The sequence below is a fragment of the Dendrobates tinctorius genome, unplaced genomic scaffold, assembly GCF_039654945.1.
Source record: "Dendrobates tinctorius isolate UK_male_01 unplaced genomic scaffold, ASM3965494v1 ptg000167l, whole genome shotgun sequence".
Classification (NCBI taxonomy): domain Eukaryota; kingdom Metazoa; phylum Chordata; class Amphibia; order Anura; family Dendrobatidae; genus Dendrobates; species Dendrobates tinctorius.
Genome location: NW_027361834.1, coordinates 1,302,712 through 1,324,880, shown reverse-complemented (window position 1 = coordinate 1,324,880; position 22,169 = coordinate 1,302,712). Strand labels below are relative to the sequence as shown.

Here is a 22,169-nt window from a genome sequence, read left to right as displayed (position 1 = left end):
AAAAATATATATTGCTATTCTCACCTTCCGACGTCCCGCGCTGCCTTCCTGCCTCTCTCCACGCTCCCGGTCCCAGTAGTCTTTTGCGCGAATTACTGCGATGACGTCCGTTCTCGCGGGATCGCGAAGTCTCGCGGTCATTCGCGATGCTGTCGCGCGAATGACCGCGAGACTTCGCGATCCCGCGAGAACAGACGTCATCACTCGCAAAGGCTTACTGGGACCGGGAGCGTGGCGAGAGGCAGGAAGGCTGCGCGGGACGTCGGAAGGTGAGAATAACAATATTTTTTATTTTAAATTCTATTTTTTTACAGGGATATGGTACCCAAAGCCCGGAGGACAGTCTCCTCTCCTCCAGGCCGTGGGTACCATCTGCAAATGTTCTGCTTACTTTTCGCATGGTGTGCACAGCCACATGCGGAAAGTAAGCAGAACAATGCATTCCTATGGGTGCGGGTTCGCCGTGATTCCGCGAAATTAATGAGCATGCTGCTGTTTTTACCGCGAAGCAATTCCGCCGCGGTAAAAAAACGCAGAATTAGCACAGCATTGCGGAATCCCATAGGAATGCATGGGATGCTTATTTTTCGCGTTTATGAGGCAAAATTGCGCTGTTAAAACCACTGCGGAAACGCGAAAAAAAACGCCACGTGTGAACTCAGCCTATCAGTTATGAATATTACTGCAGATTACCTGCCACAGCAAAATCTGCAACTCCAGGGGAAAAAAAACGCACAAAGTTTAAAATTAAAAAAATAAAATAAAAAACCTATATACCGGTACTCATCTTACCTGGCATTTCCGTGGCACCTTTGCCTGGTCCTCTGGGGATGTCTCACCCCAGTTACATACTGCCATGGCCATGTGGGACAAGTCGTCATCATGGGAGGCCCGGTTGTAGGAGAAGTAATTTTGGTATTTTATTGTAATCTTACCACAAACAAAGCAGCAAAAGTGCAGTCAAATGTTCTCCAAAATTTGCACAATTTGTTATGAATTTGCTAAGGTGCCTGTATTATCTGGTGGAATTGCTGCTAAAATTTTACACAATATTTCCGATTTCCAACAAATATGTGTACTCTCGATATACTGTATATCTTGCACTATGTGTAAGCTTCAGATAAAGTAAATGCATCACCTATAAATGAGCTCTTTATACAAATCATTGTCATAACTTTTCATTCTACTAAACATAGGTTTAGGCTATGTGCCCACGTAGCGTTTTTCAAGCGATTTTTTCCTGAGCAGAAACGCATGCCCTTGCCAGGGAAAACGCATGCGCTTTTTGACACGCGTTTTTGACGCGATTGTCAAGCGTTTTGACATGCATTTTCCCATGCGTTTTTGCCCATATAATTGATGGTATGCGGAATCGCGGGCGATTCAGCAAAATTAATGAACATGCTGCGTTTTTTACCGCTAAGCGATTCCGCAGCGGTAAAAAACGCACCATTGGCACAACATGTTCGTTTTCTATTACAAATGCATGGAATGCTTTTTTAAAGCGTTTCCACGGCAGAATCGCGCGTTTAAAACGCAGCGGAAACGCTTAAAAACGCTACGTGGGCACACAGCCTTACACTAATTATTCCTCGAGATTAATTACATATTGAAAAGTATGAACCTACATGTGAGCGGCCGGCAATGTCAGGGCATTATTAGTAGAAATTACAGTGCTGTTTGTAGCAATTACGATAAATTATATGTTGCCTATAATTGCTGTCATTTGTGGTATTGTGAAAACCATTTTTATACCGTTCATTAAAGGCTAAATGATTTATTTATATGCAGGGTTCACATTACAGATGTCAGCGCAGCAGGACACAAACTATTAAGATTGCGGCTGCAGTGATAATCTCACCTATTTGATTCTAATAGCCCTTTACCTTGATTACACATGCCTGGTTGGTCAGGGGGCAATGTCACCAGCTCATTGCAATATTAGGCCTCACATACAAACCTGTAGTGAGCTCTGTTTGATACTGAGGGGGTAAATATCCACATGTGATATAATGAACCAAGCTTACCTGAGAAAATGAACTACGGTAGATACTAAGTAATCATTAGGCCAGGCGTTCCTTTTTCTGTGAAGTGTCCTGATCTATCGGGTGCAAACCTACCAACCCTATTTGCCCCGCTGATACCTCCTGCATTATCTGATGTCTTTTCTAGGAGACGCCAAGTTCATGAACAACTGCTGTGATTTGTATATTCATATGAAGAGTTAATACTCATCAACAATGCAGGATATTTATATTCAGTATTATGACCTCTTCTGTCAAAAGCTGGACAGACACTGAAGTCACATTTGCCCAATCACATCAAGTATATGGCTGCCTAAAGAGACTGTTCCAGTTTGGTACGTTATCTATAGGAGTGGTGATAACAGTGGAGTTCCGAATCCTGGGACCCCCACTAATCTCGGGAACAAGCCACTGAAATGCCTCTTAAAATGGAGTGGTGTCTGCCCATTCATTACATCACCCCATGCACTGTGTATACAACTGTTGAAGATACAACACCAAAGAGAAAATGGAGTAAGCCATGAACCACCAGAAAATGGTATATAAAAAGATAAATTTTATTGGAACTTTACATTAAAAATATACTGAATACAAATAAATGACAAAAATCAGAAACTGTGGAGGAGGCATGTAAGTAGGCAAGGAGAGGATAGCGGTTCAATAGGACATGGCAAACCAAAATCAAGAGAGTCACCAGGACATATGAGGGCAGCACCTAAATAGTGAAGAGTGAATTTGCCCAGAACATTACTAGGTGTTAGGGACGGCAGAAGGCACTAAATAATAAATAATAGTAAGTGCGCTCGCCACCCGGGGTCCACCGTGCAGAGGTGTTACGCTGCTACTACGTAATGGCAGACGCTCAATATGGCGGTATTGTGCACGCGGGTTGAACGTCACCCGGAGTGCGTTGGGCGGACTCTGTTACTTCACAGAGACGCCGAAGCGTTAAACACAAATGCTGAGCCTGTTGAACTCACAGAGCTCAGCGGAATGCACACACGGTATATGGTCACAGGACTCTGGCCCAAGACACAGGGTCAGCGTCCCTCTAGACCTACCTTGCGTGCGGCGTCGCAACCGCGGACGCCAATAAGTACTGCTGACTGCAGCGCGGCGGCAGACACTGCCGCTGTACCACAATGCCCAGTAGCAGGCATACTGTCGGACGCTAGTACCGTGGATGATATGCACTGTGGCCTGTAGCTTGCCACTGACTGACGCTGACTCTATCACTAGTTCACTATCCACACACGTAATTTCAGAGGGAGGGGAATCTTACTTAATGAGTCATTTGCAAGTCCATGCATCCGCCATCATTCACACAGGTGGCAACTAGCGTCTATACTAGCACATGGCCGAGTGGCCATGCAAACCTTTTATAGCCGGGACCTTCCGGAAGCTTCCAGATCCCTGAGATGGACCAATCAGATCTGGAGAAGGACCTGTGCATGTGACTCCCGATGTCCAATGGGAGATCGTCTCGTGAGCATGCTCAGTGGAGCGACGGAAGGACTTAGCCTCTGGAGTGGCTTGCTGATGAGCAGCCTGCGTTGCTATTACTGGCCCAGAGGTGGCAGCAACAGCCAGACCCACAGAGCTGGTCTGAGCAGGCTCCTCTGCGGTCGATGGAGAATGGGAGACCGCCGAATGCAAGGCTCTAGATTCCCACTGTGCAGCTGCAGGAACCTGACGCCTAACACTAGGTCTCAGCTAGCTATAGAGTGCACCGTGGCACCAAATGCAAGAGCTGCCATAAAGTCACATCTGTTTACCCATAATAAGTCTAGACTTCTGTAACCCTCCTTGCGGTGGTTCATGGCTTACTCCATTTTCTCTCTGGTTTTGTAATGTTTTTGGGAGTACTCCACTACTTGCTTGTACCCTCTTATATGTAGGGAACGCAGTACTTTAACATGTTCTCAGCCCTATTACATAAACTGTGCTATTTGATTATTGTTTCAAACTGTTGGATATAGACAGTCTCTTAGATAATACATAATGGACACCCGCGCAGCAATTATTCTATGTAGAAAAGATGACTTATGTAAAAAGGATGATTGGTGGTAACCAAGGGTTAAAACTTGTTAGGGTTTTTTTTTTAATATTCTGCTGGCCAACATGCAAATGTCTGCAGTTCGCTACTGTTAGGAACGGCGGAACGCACTAAATAAAAATAATAAAGTGCGTTCGCCGCTCGGGGTCCACAGTGCAGTAGGTGTTACAACCGCTGCTGAGTAACGGCAGACGAGCAATATGGTGATATAATGCGCACGGGTTCAACTTCACCCGAAGTGCGCAGAGCGGGCTTTGTTCACACACAGAGGCACCACAACAAAAACATACAAAAGGCTGAGCCTGTTAGAGTCACAGGCCTCAGGTAAATGCACACACGGTATAAGGTCACAGGAGCAGGAACTAAGACAGAGGGGCTGCATCCATCTAGACCTACCGTGTGCGCGGCGTCGCTACTGCGAACACCAAGAAGGGCTGCAACTGCAGAGCGGCGCAGGACACTGCCACTGGATGACACAGCTACAAAGCAGGAGCTATGTCGGACATTAGCGCAGAAGTGTGGTGTGCACAGTGGCCTAAGGCTTGCCACAGACTGGCGCAGACTACTGAACTAATTCCCTAACCACATGCGTAATATCAAAGGGAAGGGGTTTCATAATAAGTCAGTCACCAGAATCATACATCCGTCACCATTCACACACAGCAGTGTAGTCCATACTAGCGCATGGCGGAACGGCCATGCGTGCTTTTTATAGCAGCCGGGACCTTCCGGAAGCTTCCAGATCTCCGAGATGGACCAATGAGATCTGAAGCAGGACCTGAGCACATGACTCCCGATCTCCAATGGCAAACCGTCTCATGAGCATGCTCAGTAGGAGGACAGAGGGACTTAGCCCATGGAGAGATTTGCTGCAAGGCAATCTCCTCTGTGGTAGATAAAGAGCAAGAGACCGCAGAATGTAAGGATCTGGATTCCTGCAGAGCAGATGCAGGAACCTGACTCCTAACATTACCCCCCCTCCTAGGGCCCCCTCCTCTCTGAGCCTTCCAATCCACCACCCTGTGCCTATCAGAGGCATAGGCATCAGACTCGTCCGAAGGCCAGTCTGATGTCCCGGTAGGTGACACGGAAAACCGGGACACGTGGAAGGTATCAGAGGCGGCAAGATCGCCAGGCTTAAGAAGGGACACATGGGAGACAACGGGAGCGGCAAAACCGCCCGGAGCATAAGTTGAAGTGGGATGCCGCGGTGTGTCGGCGAACGTCTCCACTCTCTTTTTAAGGAAGCTTACCCGAGCACACAAGGCGCATGCCTGAATATATTTCTTAATGTCCCGAGCCCTGTGCAGCCACCAAAACGACCCTGCCAGGAGTTTTGTGGTCTGCATGTAGCCACAGTGACCACCCGCCCTGCACGCGTGTGCCCACGCGAGGACCTTCGGCCGAAGGCGAGGGGGGACAAAGGTCTTGCCCGGCGGCACAGAGTTTGGCCATTGCGGGGCCCCGTTATCCTAGTGAACAGAGTGCTGACAGTGGCAGCCGCAAGTGGAACTTAGTGTCGGACGCGCCTCGAGACTGGCATGAGACACCTCCATGGGCTCTGGGAGTGAACACTGGCTTGGCTGATTCCAGAGGTTCAAAGAGGTTGGAAGCCGGAGTAACCTTCCGTTTGGATTGAGCACGCTCCAGCCTGCGCTCTGAAAAACGGAGATCAATATGGGTGGCAATGGCAATCAGCTCCTCCAGACTTGCAGGAACCTCTCTGGTAGAAAGAGCATCCTTAACATGCTCAGCTAAACCTCTCCAAAACACAGGGATGAGGGCTTTGTCAGACCACTCCAGCTCGGAAGCCAGTGGAGGCGCTAAGTGGGACGCTAGCGCAGAGGTGCGGTGTGCACAGTGGCCTAAGGCTATGTGCACACGTTGCAGATTCTGCTGCGTTTCCGCAGCGGTTTTGGCCCTGCGGAAACGCAGCAGTTCTGCAGATATGGTACAGTACCATGTTACCCTATGGACTTTCTAATCCGCTGTGCTAACGCTACGGTTTTTTCCGCGCGGTCTTGCTGCGGTTTACAAACCGCAGCATGTCAATTGTTTGGGCGGATTCCGCAGCGGTTTCACACCTTTAATATAGTAGAGGTGTGAAACCGCAGGGCAAAACTACAGGATAATCTGCAGGAAAACCGCAGGTCACTTTACCTGCAGTTTTACCTGCGGATCCGCGCGGAAAAAAACGCAGGTGAATCTGCAACGTGTGCATATAGCCTAAGGCTTGCCACAGACTGGCGCAGACTGCTGAACTAATTCCCTAACCACATACGTAATATCAGAGGGAAGGGGTTTCATAATAAGTCAGTCACGAGAATCATACATCTGTCACCATTCACACATAGCAGTATAGTCTATACTAGCGCATGGCGGAACGGCCATGCGCGCTTTTTATAGCAGCCGGGACCTTCCGGAAGCTTCCAGATCTCCGAGATGGACCAATGAGATCTGGAGCAGGACCTGAGCACATGACTCCCGATCTCCAATGGGAAATCGTCTGATGAGCATGCTCAGTAGGAGGACAGAGGGACTTAGCCCCCGGAGAGATTTGCTGCAAGGCAATCTCCTCTGCGGTAGATAAAGAGCAAGAGACCGCAGAATGTAAGGATCTGGATTCCTGCAGAGCAGACGCAGGAACCTGACTCCAAACAGCTACAGAGTTACATTGACATCTGTTGTTTATGTGTCCTGTCATATGGAGCAGCTGAATATACAGAAAAGCAGAGTAACGCACATGTCATTGGCAGCCGTAGAGACGTAAGGGTGAAAACCAAATCACTGCACCCATGTCAATGGAATTTGTACATTAAATTAGTTTTAATGCAGATATTTAGGTAGATTCCAAACAAAATATATATTTCTAGCATCAAACAGTCAGACTGTATTTTACAGGCATCGAATATAAAAATAAATCTAATATACAGCGCTGGCAAAAATTAAGAGACCACCACATCAAAACCCTGTCACAGGCAGCCCATTCTCCAGACCTGAACCCCATTGAAAACCTCTGTAATGTAATCAAGAGGATGATGGATAGTAACAAGCCATCAAACAAAGAACTGCTTAAATTTTTGCGCCAGAAGCAGTGTGAAAGACTGGTGGAAAGCATGCCGAGACACATGAGAGCTGTTTTAAAAAATGATGGTTATTCCACAAAATATTGATTTCAGAACTCTTCCTGAGTTAAAACATTAGTATTGTTGTTTCTAAATGATTATGAACTTGTTTTCTTAGCATTATTTGAGGTATGAAAGCACTGGGGTTTTTTTTAATTATTTTTGACCATTTCTCCTTTTCAGAAAAAAAAAACAACATTTATTGCTTGGAAATTCAGAGACATGTTGTCAAAAGTTTGTAGACTAAAAGAACAATTTACTTATTACTCAAAAATATACCTATAAAGAGAAAAATCAGACAAACAACATTTGGAAGTGGTCTGGCAAAAATTAAGAGACCACTGCAAAATTTTCAGTTAGTCTGATTTTTCTCTTTATAGGTATATTTTTGAGTAAAATGTAAATTGTTCTTTTATTCTATAAACTACTGACAACATGTGTTCGAATTTCCAAGCACTAAATTTTGTATTCATTTTCAGAAAATGAGAAATGGTCAAAATAACAAAAAAAATGCAGTGCTTGCAGACCTGAAATAATGCTAAGAAAACAAGTTCATAATCATTTAGCAACAACAATACTAATGTTTTTACTCAGGAAGAGTTCAGAAATCAATATTTTGTGGAATAACCATGATTTTTACTCACAGATATCATGTGTCTTGGCTGTTTTCCACCAGTCTTTCAGACTGCTTTTGGGTGACCTTATGCCACTCCTGGTACAAAAATGTAAGCAGTTCTTCTTTGATGGCTTGTGACTATCCATCTTCCTCTTGATTTCATTCCAGAGGTTTTCCATGGGGTTCAGGTCTGGAGATTGGGCTGGCCATGACAGGGATTTGATGTGGTGGTCCTTCATCCATACATTGATTACTCTAGCTGTGTGGCATGGCGCATTGTCCTGCTGGAAAAACCTGTCCTCAGAGTTGGGGAACATTGCCTGAGCAGAAAGAATTTACTGTTTTTCCAGGATAACCTTGTATGCGGCTTGATTCATACGTCCTTCGCAAAGAATAACCTGCCCAATTCCAGCCTTGCTGAAGCATCCCCAGATCATCACCGATCCGCCACTAAATTTCACAGTGGGTGCAAGACACTGTGGCTTGTATGCCTCTCCAGGTCTCCATCTAACCATTAGACGACTAGGTGTTGGCAAAGCAGAAAATTAGACTCAGAGAAGATTACCTTACTCCAGTCCTCTATGGTCCAATACTTTGGCAAACTTCCTGCTTGACTCTCCTTTGCTTCTCATTGATGAAAGGCTTTTTTCTAGCTTTACATGACTTGAGCCCTGCCTCTAAGAGCCTGTTACGAACTGTTCTTGCCATGCACTTCACCCCAGCTGCCATTTGCCATTCCTTTTGTAGGTCACTTGATGTCATACTGCGGTTGCTGAGTGACATGTCAGGATCCTGCCAGCGCCGGCGTGCAGCCTCAGCTGAGCAGGGACTCACCCGCACTGTAGGGGGGCCCGGGGTCAGGTACAGCCAGGAAGTACAGATACACAGGACCTGGAGACGCTTAAGTTTAGCAAGCAGTGAAGGACCTACGGTCATGTGGCTGCAAAGGGGCGGGGCTTAGCATCCTGCTTTCAGAGGTGGCAGGACACTATACAGAAATACTCAGAGTCAGGCAAAACGGAGGTCATACACAGAGATAGCAGTAAAGAACGAGGGATGAGACAGAAACCAGAACACAGCACAAACACACTCAGGGGTCACCACACAATGCCAAGGGCGAAAGTATAACTGACGGGGGATGGGAGCTTCCTGAGGCTATAAGACGCTTTCCCAGAACCAATGAGAGGCCACCATAATAAGTCCCAGGTGTGCAGGTAAGAGTCTGCACTGAGATCAAACCATTAACCCCAGAAGTGCCGGTCCACCAGCACTGGTATCATGACATGACCTACGAATAAGATGACTGTCATACCGGTCAGTGGAGAATCGTTTTCGCGCTCTGTCAGTCTGTAGCTTTGTTGTCCCCAATGACTGCTGCTTTACCTTGTTGTAATGGCCTGCCGTCTTAGAAATGTTAAGGATGGAGGCAACATGACGTTCACTGTATCCCTCTGCTAGTAAATCCAGAATTGAGCCGTTCTTTTCCTCTATCAAGACTTTTCAACTCCTTTGACATGGATAAAAGTTATTTTTTCATTCCTATTACTTTTGGGATATTACAAGCACTTGTTTTGCCATCCAGCTTGTCCTATTGCAAGAGGATTGTGAACACCACAGCAGGGTTTTTTATACTTTCCTTCGTTAAATAAGATGTGGTTCAGGTGATCAACTAATCAGAAGTACATTAAGTAGAATGAGGTGTACTCTCGTTGGAATTCAACTGACATCAGAATGGAATGGCTGTCAGACATGTAGAGAAGCCGATTTTTATAAATCTGTGCAGTGGTCTCTTAATTTTTTGCCAGAGCTGTATAAATATATTCTGCTATTTGCAGTTATAATGAACATGGTTTCTCTATTCAGTAACTAACACTTATTACTTATTAAGCTTCTATAATTTTTGCTTTATATATTTTAACTATTAATATATTTTTTTTTATTACATCTAATTATTTTTCTCTCCCAGCATTCATGTTGATCATACAGAAGTGTAATCTAATTAGATGCTGGACATTACATCACTTTTGGCAAGGATCTCCCTACAGAGGAATGTTGAGAGGACACGCAGCACACCCTCCTTCTATTCCATGTGGAAGTTGGGACACCCATGACTTCATTACAATATCAGGCATTTGGGAAGTTTCCTTCCTGCATTTGAGTTCCTTTATTAAACACAGTGCTAACTTTATTGTCTTACTTATATGCATGCAATTGGGGCTAGAAATAGTTTTTCAATTGGAGTTCATTAAACATTTTGCACAGTTCACTTACTATAGCCTCTGTAATACATTGTCTATTGCTGGCTGCAGAATAAGCCAGTGAGGTTGGCCACCTTAACTTTATTTCAACCGATGTGTTGGGGACATGATTTGTGGCACTTACTATAATATAGATATGACCGCTTCTCGTCTTGCTCTTGTTAGTGCAGCTTTCTTCAAAGACTGCACAACTCTCCAGTCCATACAATGGCCACTTGTGGAAGAGCATGTGACCAGACCTGCCCATCAGTCTCCTCCAATAGAAAACCAGTTTTCTCATGTGAGGTTTTCAATTGGACAAGACTGATGGATTGAAGCAGTTTCCGCTAGTTTTTGACTGCCAGATGAAAAACTCAGTGTGATCATTTTCCATTCCACCATAGCCAATTTGTAGCCAATTTGTAAATCTATACTCATTCTCCCACGGCTTAGAGACATTGAATATCTATTAGCAAATCTATTTTAATTGCAGAATCTGCACAAAGAATGTACTGTAGATGCCACAGATTAACAAAATGTAAAGAGTTTTTTAGTCTCTGTAGATTATTCAGATGGAGCGGGGTCCCAGGATCGCTGCTGCCAAAAGCTTCTGGTGGTAGTGGGTAGTGGAGGCAGGAGTGGGGCGATGCTGCAGGCCACAGGCTGGTAGGACAGGGTGTTCAGCACCACCGACATTTTGTGAAAGCTCGCAACCCCGAACTTGCCATACTCTTCAATGTGGTGGGAAAATGGCTGCCAGAGGCGGCCCGTTCGCTGATTGAGATCTCGGCACCGAGATCTTGTCTCCTGACATCTGGGCTCCCGAGATCTAGGTCGCGCATGCGCCACCTTCGCCATTTTTCCGGAGTCCCGTGCATTAAAACGTTTGGAAGGTGCGGGGCTCCGGGCTTTCACAAAATGTCAGCAAGCCCCCGCACCGCCGAACATCCGTCCTACCAGCCTGGGGCCCGCAGCATCGCCCCTTATTTTCCACATGATCAAATACAGTTTCCCTTGTTAATAACAGCAATGTATCCATATATCGGATGCTATATGCTTAATGCATATGGGATCCGTTTTATTTGTCACCCATTGATTTATCATTCAAAATACAGAAAAGAGTGCAGCATGCTGCCAATTTTTCTCACAGACACTTGGTTCGTATTCATCTTCACACCCCTATTGAATAACATTGGTCAGTGTGCTGTCCAATATACGGTAACTGGGGACAGCACACTGTATAGCAGTGTTCTCCAACTCCCGTCCTCAAGAGCCACCAACAGGGTAGGTTTTAAGGATATCCTTAGGCCATGTGCACACGTTGCGGATTCTGCTGCGGATCCGCAGAGTTTCATGCTCTGCGGGTCCGCAGCCGATTTATGTGCGTTGTACAGTACCATTATTTTCAATGCTAAACTGAAAAACGCTGTGCACATGCTGCAGATTTTTCCACGCGGATTTGCTGCGGGTTCAAATCTGCAGCATGTCAATTCTTTGTGCGGAATCTGCAGCGGTTTCACACCTTCTCCATTGTAGAGGTGTGAAACCGCAGGCTAATCCGCAGGTCTTTTGACCCGTGGATTTACCTGCGGATTTTTCCAAATCTGCGCTGAAAAATCTGCAGCACCTAAAATTACGTGTGCACATAGCCTTAGTATCGCCCAGATGGCAGAATTATTGCCTGTGCAGGTGAGCAGATCTCACCTGTGCAATTTTAAGGGAAATCCTGAACACTGCTGTATAGCATGATCATCTGAAGGAAATCGTTACTCTATATGTATAACTTTGATATTTAGGACTGAGAAAGCGTGAATGACAACCAATGTTAGAGCTGTAATCTGAGCCATATCTCTTGTCAACCTGCTTTAATTAAAGTAATTGTCCAGAACTTTTTGGCTTAGCTCCCACGGGAGAAATATGCAGAGGATTTTCCGATGCCGGCTTACAAGCGGAAAAGCTGCTTTGTATTACAGTAGCAGCATTGTGAATTAGATTTCACAAAATCACGTTTTCACGCTGCAGAGAGAATCTACCATATAAATTGGCTGGCGCTGAGGATTTAGACCTTATGCAGTGACTGTCAGCACGGATTTCACCTATTGCCATGTATGTATACAGATAATGTTTAGTCAATGTCACCATGTGTAAAGCCTGCAGCCAGGGGTGAAGACCGTCCAGGTGAAGTCATGGCATAACTACAACTTCGCCGGCTTCTCCACATACACTCTGTTAGTGGTTGTGACCTGTATGATCTAGCACAGGCTAGTCACTCTATGGTCAGGTCCTGTAAAGCTTCATCCACATAATGATAACCGCAATGTTTGGGAGGTACATGATATGACGATAACTGGCTTTCTCTTCCACGTTCTTGGGTTAAGCCAATTAATGCTGTTCTTACATATGCTTTAGGTAAAACATGTTAGCACATGATGAAGAGCACATGTAATTAACATACAGTATGCGTCTGCATGAGAAGCAGCAGACTCGTGTATTCCCATTCTGCGCCTTCTGTAGTAAGTGTACAGGGGAGGCTTTACTACACTAGTGTGGTGCCTACATGTAACCCTGGAGCTGGAAATGCAAATTTCCATTGACTCCAAAGATGAAAGCTGTGCTGTTTAACCAGAAAATATAATGTTAATAATGGATCCTACTTTTTGTAACACACACTCGGCAGATTATCAAGAATTATGATGCATTTATACTGGTACATAATTGGGGAATAAGCATTCCCAATTATTCGTCCATGTAAAAATGTCAGCGAGCCCCCGACAGACAAATAAAGCTCTTGTTTGTCAGGTGATCAGATAGTTTATACCAGCAAAAATCATCACATCATACAGTATACACGTGCTGCCAATAACGTGATGCAGCATCATTGTTCATCACCATGTATAAACCAGCCAGTGAGCGAGAGCAGGATCACTTGTTACATAGGGGCAGAAATCAGCATGCCAAAATCACCAGAATGATGATAGGACTGTTGGAAATCTTGCACATGTGTGCAACATCTTCCCTGTGGGCGATCCATCCATGACCGGGAGGCAGGACATGTTTAGGGCAAGTGATGCCTCGCCGGACTAGTCCAGACTTACTGCCATATGCCAAGCTGCAGATTTAAAGGTCCACAGAGAGAGTTATCTGCAGAGACTGAAGTGCGGTGACATCACTCAGAAGAGGAGCGGGACGTCGCTGGATCTCGGAGAAGACAGCAGTAGGTGAGTATATTACCACACTGACACTACAGTACATGCGCAAATACACAGGGTTAGAGAAAAAAGTTCACAGGAGGCACTACAGAGAACTGTATTATAGATGAGCAGCTACCTCTCATTTGTATGTAATCGCTGTCAGTCCCATATAGGATGAATGGAGAGGAGGAGCGCATGCTCAATCTCTGTCCTATTTTGTGGGGGTCCCACTTGATCAATATCCGCTATCCTATCCCCTGCCTTCTCTTCTATTGCACACACACATGCACACTCCATGAAACTGCGCATAAAGGTGTTTTGGGTGGTTGGGAGGAACCTAGCTAAGGCTATTTTTACATGAGAATTGGTGGCTTTGGGATAGGCCCAATTATAGTCAAAGGGTTCCATCGAGCGGCGCTGGTGTCCGTCTTTTCTGTTAGTTTCATTATTCTGCCCCTATGATGTTGCTATAGAATGGAGTTACCAAGCGCTGAATTGAGCAGAGCATTGAGTATCGTTTAATATAATCTGAGACAGCAGCATGGAGGAGGGTATACCAACTCACTATAACAATGCATCAGTACAAAGCGAAGCTTGAAATAACTTACTATACCAGTAAAATCTGCTCCGTACCTGTACACTGAAAGCTTCCCTGCAGGGAGGCCGCACTGACTCCATAAAGAGCAATGACTGAAGGCACCAGCAGGCCATAATACTCATTGCATCATGTTACAGTGTCTCATACACTCTACTGTGTCATAATCTTCCGGATAATTACACAACTGCTATTACATTGTATTATTCCTCTGATTGGCACATTTGCCTTTGAGAGATCAATGCACTCGGCTGGCACATGTATTGTACATATCACTATGCGCTGCCAAAGCTAATAATTCTCAGCTTGGCACAATCTAATGTATGCAAATCAGCACAGAAAGAAATAATTACTATTGGTCTATTAGATCATTTCCTTGGGCAGTTATTATGCTTGAGAGTCACTTTATTACAATAACTGCCCAGTGGCCACATTTTACTGTTCTATATTTTGTATAGTGATAAATACACCGTATATACAGTAGAATAGTCTGCTACTTTATTGAACACCTTTGGTCCGCAGAGCCTTGCACTCCACAGCTTCCATCAGTCCCATAGACACTGAATAGAGCAGCACAGAGCATGATCGACTCAATCTATGAGGCACACGTGTATTTGGGGAGGGGGCTCTAGAGTCAAGACTAAGGACAGGTGATAAATATCTATTGTGGCATGACCCCTATTAAAGGGTTTCAACCCAAACATGTAAAAATCCTAATGTATGATTTTGTTTCTACTTGTGGCAAAACCGGGCAGGTATAGCGCAAGTGCCAAGATGACTGCACAATGCACAGCGAACTACAAGTCCCAGAGGTTTACTATCTGAACAGCAAGTTTCCAATCTTTCTCTCTCTGTAACTATGGATTATGATGACCCACATTGAAATGGTGCAGAACTGGGCCAGCATGTCTTCCAATGAGAATATTCAGCCTTTCCTTTGAGCTTCAACCAAGTCTAGGAAACGGGTTATCAGTTGAAAAATGTTTTGCATGAGGTATAGAAGGGTACCTAGAGGAAACCCCCCTGAATATAAACGCCATATAGATGTTGTCTTTGATAAGATTTGAATCAAGGCCCCAGGGCTACAGTGCTAACCACTGGGCTACCACTGGCCCTAATTCTGACATAGAGATACAGTTAAAGTGTTAAAGGATCTGAGCCTGGAAATGACCACTAAATAGTGAGCAGCTTCATATACTATTTAAATAAGGCTACTGCTGGAACCAACTGATCGGTGGGGGTACTGGTGTCGATCCCCATTAATTTGATATTGATGACCTTGCCTAAGGACCCTCAATATTCGAAATCTGGAAAACCCCTGAAGTTCACAATATTTGCACCAACCACTAATAAACAATCTGATCAGACAATCTATAACTACAACACAGTAATAATGTAATCTTTGGAAACAGCAGAATGCACAACAGTGTAAGGCACAAAGTACATCAGTGATCCCTCTATATCACCCTGAATGACGACTTAGACAGTGACTCAAATGCCATAAATGAGCGACAGCACTGATAAACAATATATGCACTATGTACGGTATTCTGGGTCAACAGCCATTCTAAGCTGAATTTGCATGCCCTCGTCAGATCGCAGCCGGTATTCTGGGTCTACAGAGTCTGTAAATCATTATGGGTATGTTTCCACGGGCCGGATTACATCCGGATTAGCTGCGAATTGACGCTGCGTACAGCCGCAGAGTTCAACCCGCAGCGTCCATATGTTACAGCATAGTGGAGGGGATTTTATGAAATCCCGTCTCCACTATGCATGCAAACACGCATCAGGTGGCCCTGCGTTTCCGGACACGCGGTGCGTCTTTTTAGACCGCAGCGTGTCTGTTTACCTTGCGGCGACGCTCCGTCTCCACAAGGTAAATAACACAGTCCTATGTATTGGGTGTGACAAATCCGGATGTGTTCAATGAACACATCCGGAATCACCGCGTGTACAGAAGGGGGCGGTGCCTTGGGCGGAACGGGGTTTCCACTCCTTCAAAGCGTCAACAATACGGCCCGTGGAGACGTACCCTATAAGCATTATTGGTCTGCGCTCGTCGCATAATTGGCCAAACATCATATATAATAATATGGATGCATGACATAAATAACTATCACTGGTGCTGCTACAAAAATGAATCTATACAAATCAGTCTAAATTCAAGCAGAACTCCATGGGAGATTTCTGGCCTCCCTAAGCTCGCCTTAGGACACCTGCGTTAGGCCACCTATACAAACTTCTGTAATCTACATATGCTATTTTTTATGTGATTATTTTTTGTTTCTTTTTTGGAGGGAATGGGATTGTAAGTAGCCAAAAAATTTGGAGCCAAGTACTAGTTCTTCCACATACAACACTTTGGGTTTTGGGGTCAGTGGGATTTTTCTCGAAACTGTGTTTGTTCTGCGTATGGCATTAAGTTCTATATCAAACTTTGAGAATATTATTAAAAATTCAGGGTGTTTTTAAACTTGAGCTCTGAAACCCCGGGAAAAATGTTACCATGAGAGATCCTTTGAGTTACATCATGTATTATAGCCCAGAGATTCGGAAGTCTGTACACCTCAGAGCTGAAATCTCCCAGAATTATTTTTCCATGTTTTCCCATGCAGAGCTAGCTGTGACAATTTTGCACTTTACCCCAGGAAACTAAAAGTCCATTTAGACGGGCGATATAATGCAAGACGGCAACATACAAGTTGCTGATTTTTGTGGTCTTTACTAAGGGGGTGTTGCTCAATGGTGGAGTTATGCAGAGCAGACCACAGAGAATCCTATGAGCAATGATGCCTCCTTGGTAAAGACCGTAAAGATTAGGAGAAAACAAAGGACCCATATCTCTGATATAGAATTACTCAGGGGAGCAGCAGGTAAGAAAACTGCCTTCTCTATTTGATCTTGTGTGTTGCAAGAGCTCAGCTAAGCCGTAGAGATAACACTATTTGTGACTATTTCCTTTAATAACAAGCAGAATTATGCAATATAACATAGGTTGCATCTCAGGATCAGTAAAAGCTAAGCGTTTTAGTAGCTATTTCTAAAGCCGTTCTATGGTGGTTTAATAGCCGGTAGACTGGCTGACCACACTTCCAAAACATGGGCCAACTAGCATCTTCTTCATGGGTTTTTTTCCTTCATCTGGATCAGCATCTTAAGTTATAGGTTGTATTGTACTGGATGGACTTTGTCTACCTTCAACCTTAATACTTTGAAACTTTGTGCACATAATGATCATTGATCGTTCTGTGCCCATAGAATGGCATGTTATCGGAGGCACATCACCTGTGTACAAGTGACTGACAATGTGCTGATGGCAAAAGCAAAAAAAAAGATTTAAACCTGCTTAAAAATATTTGCATCCGACAAAGGAGCTTTTTGCTTGTTCGTCAGATGTTTGCAGGTCTGTTTAGGTGGGCCGATAGGTCTGAAGAAATAGCTTCTTATTAACTTTCAATTCCCATTATCGGCATATGCTGATCTTGTAATACAAATTGTACCAAGGTGCTCATTCGTGAACACATTCACTTTCCCCACAAACGGACCGTCTGGATCAGCGGAACATGCACGTACGTTCTATGATGAAGGTGCAATCAAAGGATAAACAATAGGATAGTATGGAGTCCTGACAAGGAGGCCGTGTGTGAGGAGACAAATCTCATTTCTATGGCCAGTTGACTACACAGTACTGTATTTAAAGGGAATCTGTCATCCTTTTTTTCACCCTTTTTTCGAATATGAGCTGCCGGCACCGCCATCAGGGGCTTAGCTACAGCATTCTGTAATGCTGCAGATAAGCCCCCGATGTAACCTGAAAGATAAGAAAAATGAGTTATATTATACTCACCCAGGGGCGTTCCGGGTCAGTTCGGGTCCGGACGGAGTCGCGGTCCGGCCCCTCCCATCTTGCAGCGATGACGTCCTCTTCATTCCTGACCGTCGTGGCTCCGGACCTCTCCCGACGCTTGCGCACTGCAGGACTCTGCTCTGCCCTCAGCAGGGCAGAGCAGTGCGCCTGCGCAGGAGCCACAACAGGAAAGAAGAGGACGGCATCGTATGAAGATGGGAGGCGCCGGATCGGACTGCGACACCCATCGGACCAGACTGAACGCCAGGGTGAGTATAATCTAACTCTTTTTTCTTATCTTTCAGGTTACATCGGGGGCTTATCTACAGCATTACAGAATGCTGTAGCTAAGCCCCTGATGTCGGTGCCGACAGCTCATATTCGAAAAAGATTTAAAGAGAACCTGTCACCAGAAAAAACGCTATTAACCTACAGATATGGGGATTATCTGCAGGCTAATAGCGTTATAATACTGCCTGGCGCCTGCATGTAGCCGAACCCTACGGGGAGAAAATGATCTTTATTCTCCCCGGTAGCGTTCAGGTTTAAGTCTCACAGGTACTGCACCAGTGCGGGCTCAGTCACAAGGGTGGCGCCAGAGCAAGTTTAGTCACCGCTCTGACAATACAGAGCACCCCCGGCCCTGACGGACAGCTGCCCCAATGCAGAGGGAGTGTCAGTCAGGGTCGGGGGTGTGGTTTCAATCACGGAGGGACGGCACCAGCGCTAGTTCAGTTTCATTCTGAGATTACAGAGTGGCTGTAACTACACCCCCGGCAATAGGACTGGCTGTAAGTCAGGGCCAGGGGCGCAGTTACAGATGCTCTGTAGTCTCAGAGTGGTGACTGAACCAGTGCCAGTGTCGCCCCTGTGACTGAAACGGGAACGCTGCCATAGAGAATGAAGTTCATTTTCTCCAGGCAGCATAATAACGTTATTAAGCTGCAGATTAACCCCATATCTGCAGGTTAATAGCATTTTTTTCTGGTGACAGGTTCCCTTTAAGGCGGTGCCTCTATGGCGACACTTGACTGCATGATTGCAGAAAATTTTTGGAACTGTGGCCTATAGGTGCCCATATCTCTTAATATGATGTTCAGGTGCATTATTGTATGAATTATTAAGACTATGGTGACTTCTTGGTCTCGTGACCAAAGTAAAAGCAGTTTACCATACGACAACCTAAATATTTCCCAGTTGTGACTGTTTTCACTATAAAGAAACATTACGGTTGCACAATGGTCATGGTCACCGGCTGTTTCTCTCCACATGGTGATCAATCCTAGGCCACAGAGGTCGGCTGTCACCAACTCCGCCTCTGTTATCTGTCTCCATTATTTGGCTGGATGATAAATCATTGGAGCTCTGATGTAAGACCAGTGAGAACTAGCGAATGGTTGGCGCAATATGTAAGGCTAAGTTCACATCAGCGTTTGGGGGCTCTGCGGAGGGCTGCGTACTTCCTCCATTAAGCCCCGCCTACTTCTGCATGTGTCCTGTGTACTATCTTTAACACTGGGTACGCAGGACATGCGGATGTATGCTGTTGCGTCGTTTTGACGCGCCCACCGACCACACGGGAACGCAACATCTTGTGTTCCCGTGCGGTCGGCGGGCGCGTCAAAATGATCATGCAGCAGCAGCGCTTTGGACGCAGAATATTTTCACTGTGTCCAAAGCGTTGCGTTCTAATCACGCAGGTAAAGCCACTTGTGTTCACTGAACCGTGCAGTTTTACCGCATCCAATACCTTCTATTGTGGAAATGTCTGTAGCAGAGCATAATCTCTCCGCAACTGTAGTGGCGCGGTACATAGGAGCGTATTTCTATAAATCCCATCCACTGTGCTTGTACTGTACAATGCAGCAATTTGAAAGTAGCGCAAGCGCACTGAGTCCAAAACGCTGCTACCCCTGATCGGGGCACGTACCCCAAACCGTCCACCATACAATGTAGCAGGTGGGATGCCCGGCTGTCAGAAACACAGGACTGGAGAGCAGAGGAGCCGATCACATCGCTGCGGTCTTCGCTATAGGTGCAGCACCTCCTGATTGCTGGCGCCTGCTGGCATGGCAGAGTTGCTTGGTCTTAGTAAACCCAACTCATCTCTTCCAGTGACTAGAGGTCACAGGTCAGCGCCAATATAAAGCTACTATAAGGGTATGTGCACACGTAGTTTTTAGTCTCTGCGGATTTTGTAGAGAAAACCGCAGGAAATCCGCAGGACAAAGTGCTGCGGTTTTTCTGCGGTTTATCTGCGGATTATCTGCGTTTTTTCTGCGGTTTTGCCCTGCGGTTTTACACCTCATAATGGATGAGGTGTAAAACCGCAGCGTTTCTGCACCAAACAATTGACATGCTGCGTATTGTAAACCGCAGCAAAACCGCGCGGAAAAAAACGCAGCATGTGCACAGCTTTTTTTTATTTCCATAGGAAATAAAGGTACTGTACAACGCAGCAGAATCTGCAGCGTTTCTGCAGAGCCAAAAACGCTGCGGAAACGCAGCAGAATCCGCAGCGTGTGCACATACCCTAACAGGATAACGTGCGCGTCCTGGTAAAACCTCTCGTGGACGCTCCATGTAACAAAACTTGCTACAAACAAAAGTAAAAAACAAATAAACACAAACTGAAAATAATAAAATAAAACACAAAAAAGGTCATTAAGCGGTGCAGGACTGAGGTGGTGGTCTTCCCAAGCCTGCAGCCCCCGTGAATGGCGCAGATCCCTGCAGCCCCAGAAGTTACCAGTGTCGCGGCCATAAACATTGTCGCCAAGTGTCAGCTGTGCCTCCGACCTCCACAGGGTGCTGCCGGGGGCTTGTCACGGGGACTTCGTGCCATGTCCTCCCCGTGTTATCAGCACAGCGTGGTGCCAGCTGACAGGACGGGCCGACAAGAGGCCCAGAACTCACCGGCCACTCGGCTCCTCTCCGCGCTGTCCCCTCACGGTCACCTGCAGGACGAGCTCCCGGGCGGGGCTGGCAGAGCTCCGGGACAGGGCGGGGATAACTCCTCTCTCCGGGGGAGGGGACAGACACCTGCTGTATGGCGGCGCGGTCACTCCCTGTACAGCACAGGGACAGCAGAGAGCAGCTGCACCCTCCTTCCCTCCTCCATGACAGTCACACGGGCAGGAGTGACACAACGTGCACAGGGTCTACCTCATGTGCCAGAGAGTGCCCCGGCTACCCGAGACAGTCACCAGCCAGAGTGCCCCGGCTACCCGAGACAGTCACCAGCCAGAGTGCCCCGGCTACCCGAGACAGTCACCAGCCAGAGTGCCCCGGCTACCCGAGACAGTCACCAGCCAGAGTGCCCCGGCTACCCGAGACAGTCACCAACCAGAGTGCCCCGGCTACCCGAGACAGTCACCAGCCAGAGTGCCCCGGCTACCCGAGACAGTCACCAACCAGAGTGCCCCGGCTACCCGAGACAGTCACCAGCCAGAGTGCCCCGGCTACCCGAGACAGTCACCAGCCAGAGTGCCCCGGCTACCCGAGACAGTCACCAACCAGAGTGCCCCGGCTACCCGAGACAGTCACCAGCCAGAGTGCCCCGGCTACCCGAGACAGTCACCAACCAGAGTGCCCCGGCTACCCGAGACAGTCACCAGCCAGAGTGCCCCGGCTACCCGAGACAGTCACCAGCCAGAGTGCCCCGGCTAACCGAGACTCACCAGCCAGAGTGCCCCGGCTAACCGAGACAGTCACCAACCAGAGTGCCCCGGCTACCCGAGACAGTCACCAGCCAGAGTGCCCCGGCTACCCGAGACAGTCACCAACCAGAGTGCCCCGGCTACCCGAGACAGTCACCAGCCAGAGTGCCCCGGCTACCCGAGACAGTCACCAACCAGAGTGCCCCGGCTACCCGAGACAGTCACCAGCCAGAGTGCCCCGGCTACCCGAGACAGTCACCAGCCAGAGTGCCCCGGCTACCCGAGACAGTCACCAACCAGAGTGCCCCGGCTACCCGAGACAGTCACCAGCCAGAGTGCCCCGGCTACCCGAGACAGTCACCAACCAGAGTGCCCCGGCTACCCGAGACAGTCACCAGCCAGAGTGCCCCGGCTACCCGAGACAGTCACCAGCCAGAGTGCCCCGGCTACCCGAGACAGTCACCAGCCAGAGTGCCCCGGCTACCCGAGACAGTCACCAACCAGAGTGCCCCGGCTACCCGAGACAGTCACCAGCCAGAGTGCCCCGGCTACCCGAGACAGTCACCAACCAGAGTGCCCCGGCTACCCGAGACAGTCACCAGCCAGAGTGCCCCGGCTACCCGAGACAGTCACCAACCAGAGTGCCCCGGCTACCCGAGACAGTCACCAACCAGAGTGCCCCGGCTACCCGAGACAGTCACCAGCCAGAGTGCCCCGGCTACCCGAGACAGTCACCAACCAGAGTGCCCCGGCTAACCGAGACAGTCACCAGCCAGAGTGCCCCGGCTACCCGAGACAGTCACCAACCAGAGTGCC

At 47.0% G+C, this 22,169-nt stretch overlaps 1 protein-coding gene across 2 annotated transcripts in view; it reads right to left on the bottom strand.

Annotated features, from left to right (window-relative positions):
• Positions 1-20,751, bottom strand: part of WIPF3 (WAS/WASL interacting protein family member 3) — a 68,050-nt gene extending 47,299 nt beyond the window's left edge. Inside the window, exon 1 of one of the 2 annotated variants that reach the window (XM_073550708.1) lies at positions 20,611-20,751. The gene's annotated coding sequence lies outside the window, so the exon portion shown is untranslated. Of the gene's footprint in view, positions 1-20,443; positions 20,585-20,610 lie in introns of those variants that run through there. The other variant, XM_073550709.1, reaches the window with a different exon arrangement.
• Positions 20,752-22,169: the final 1,418 nt, after the last annotated feature.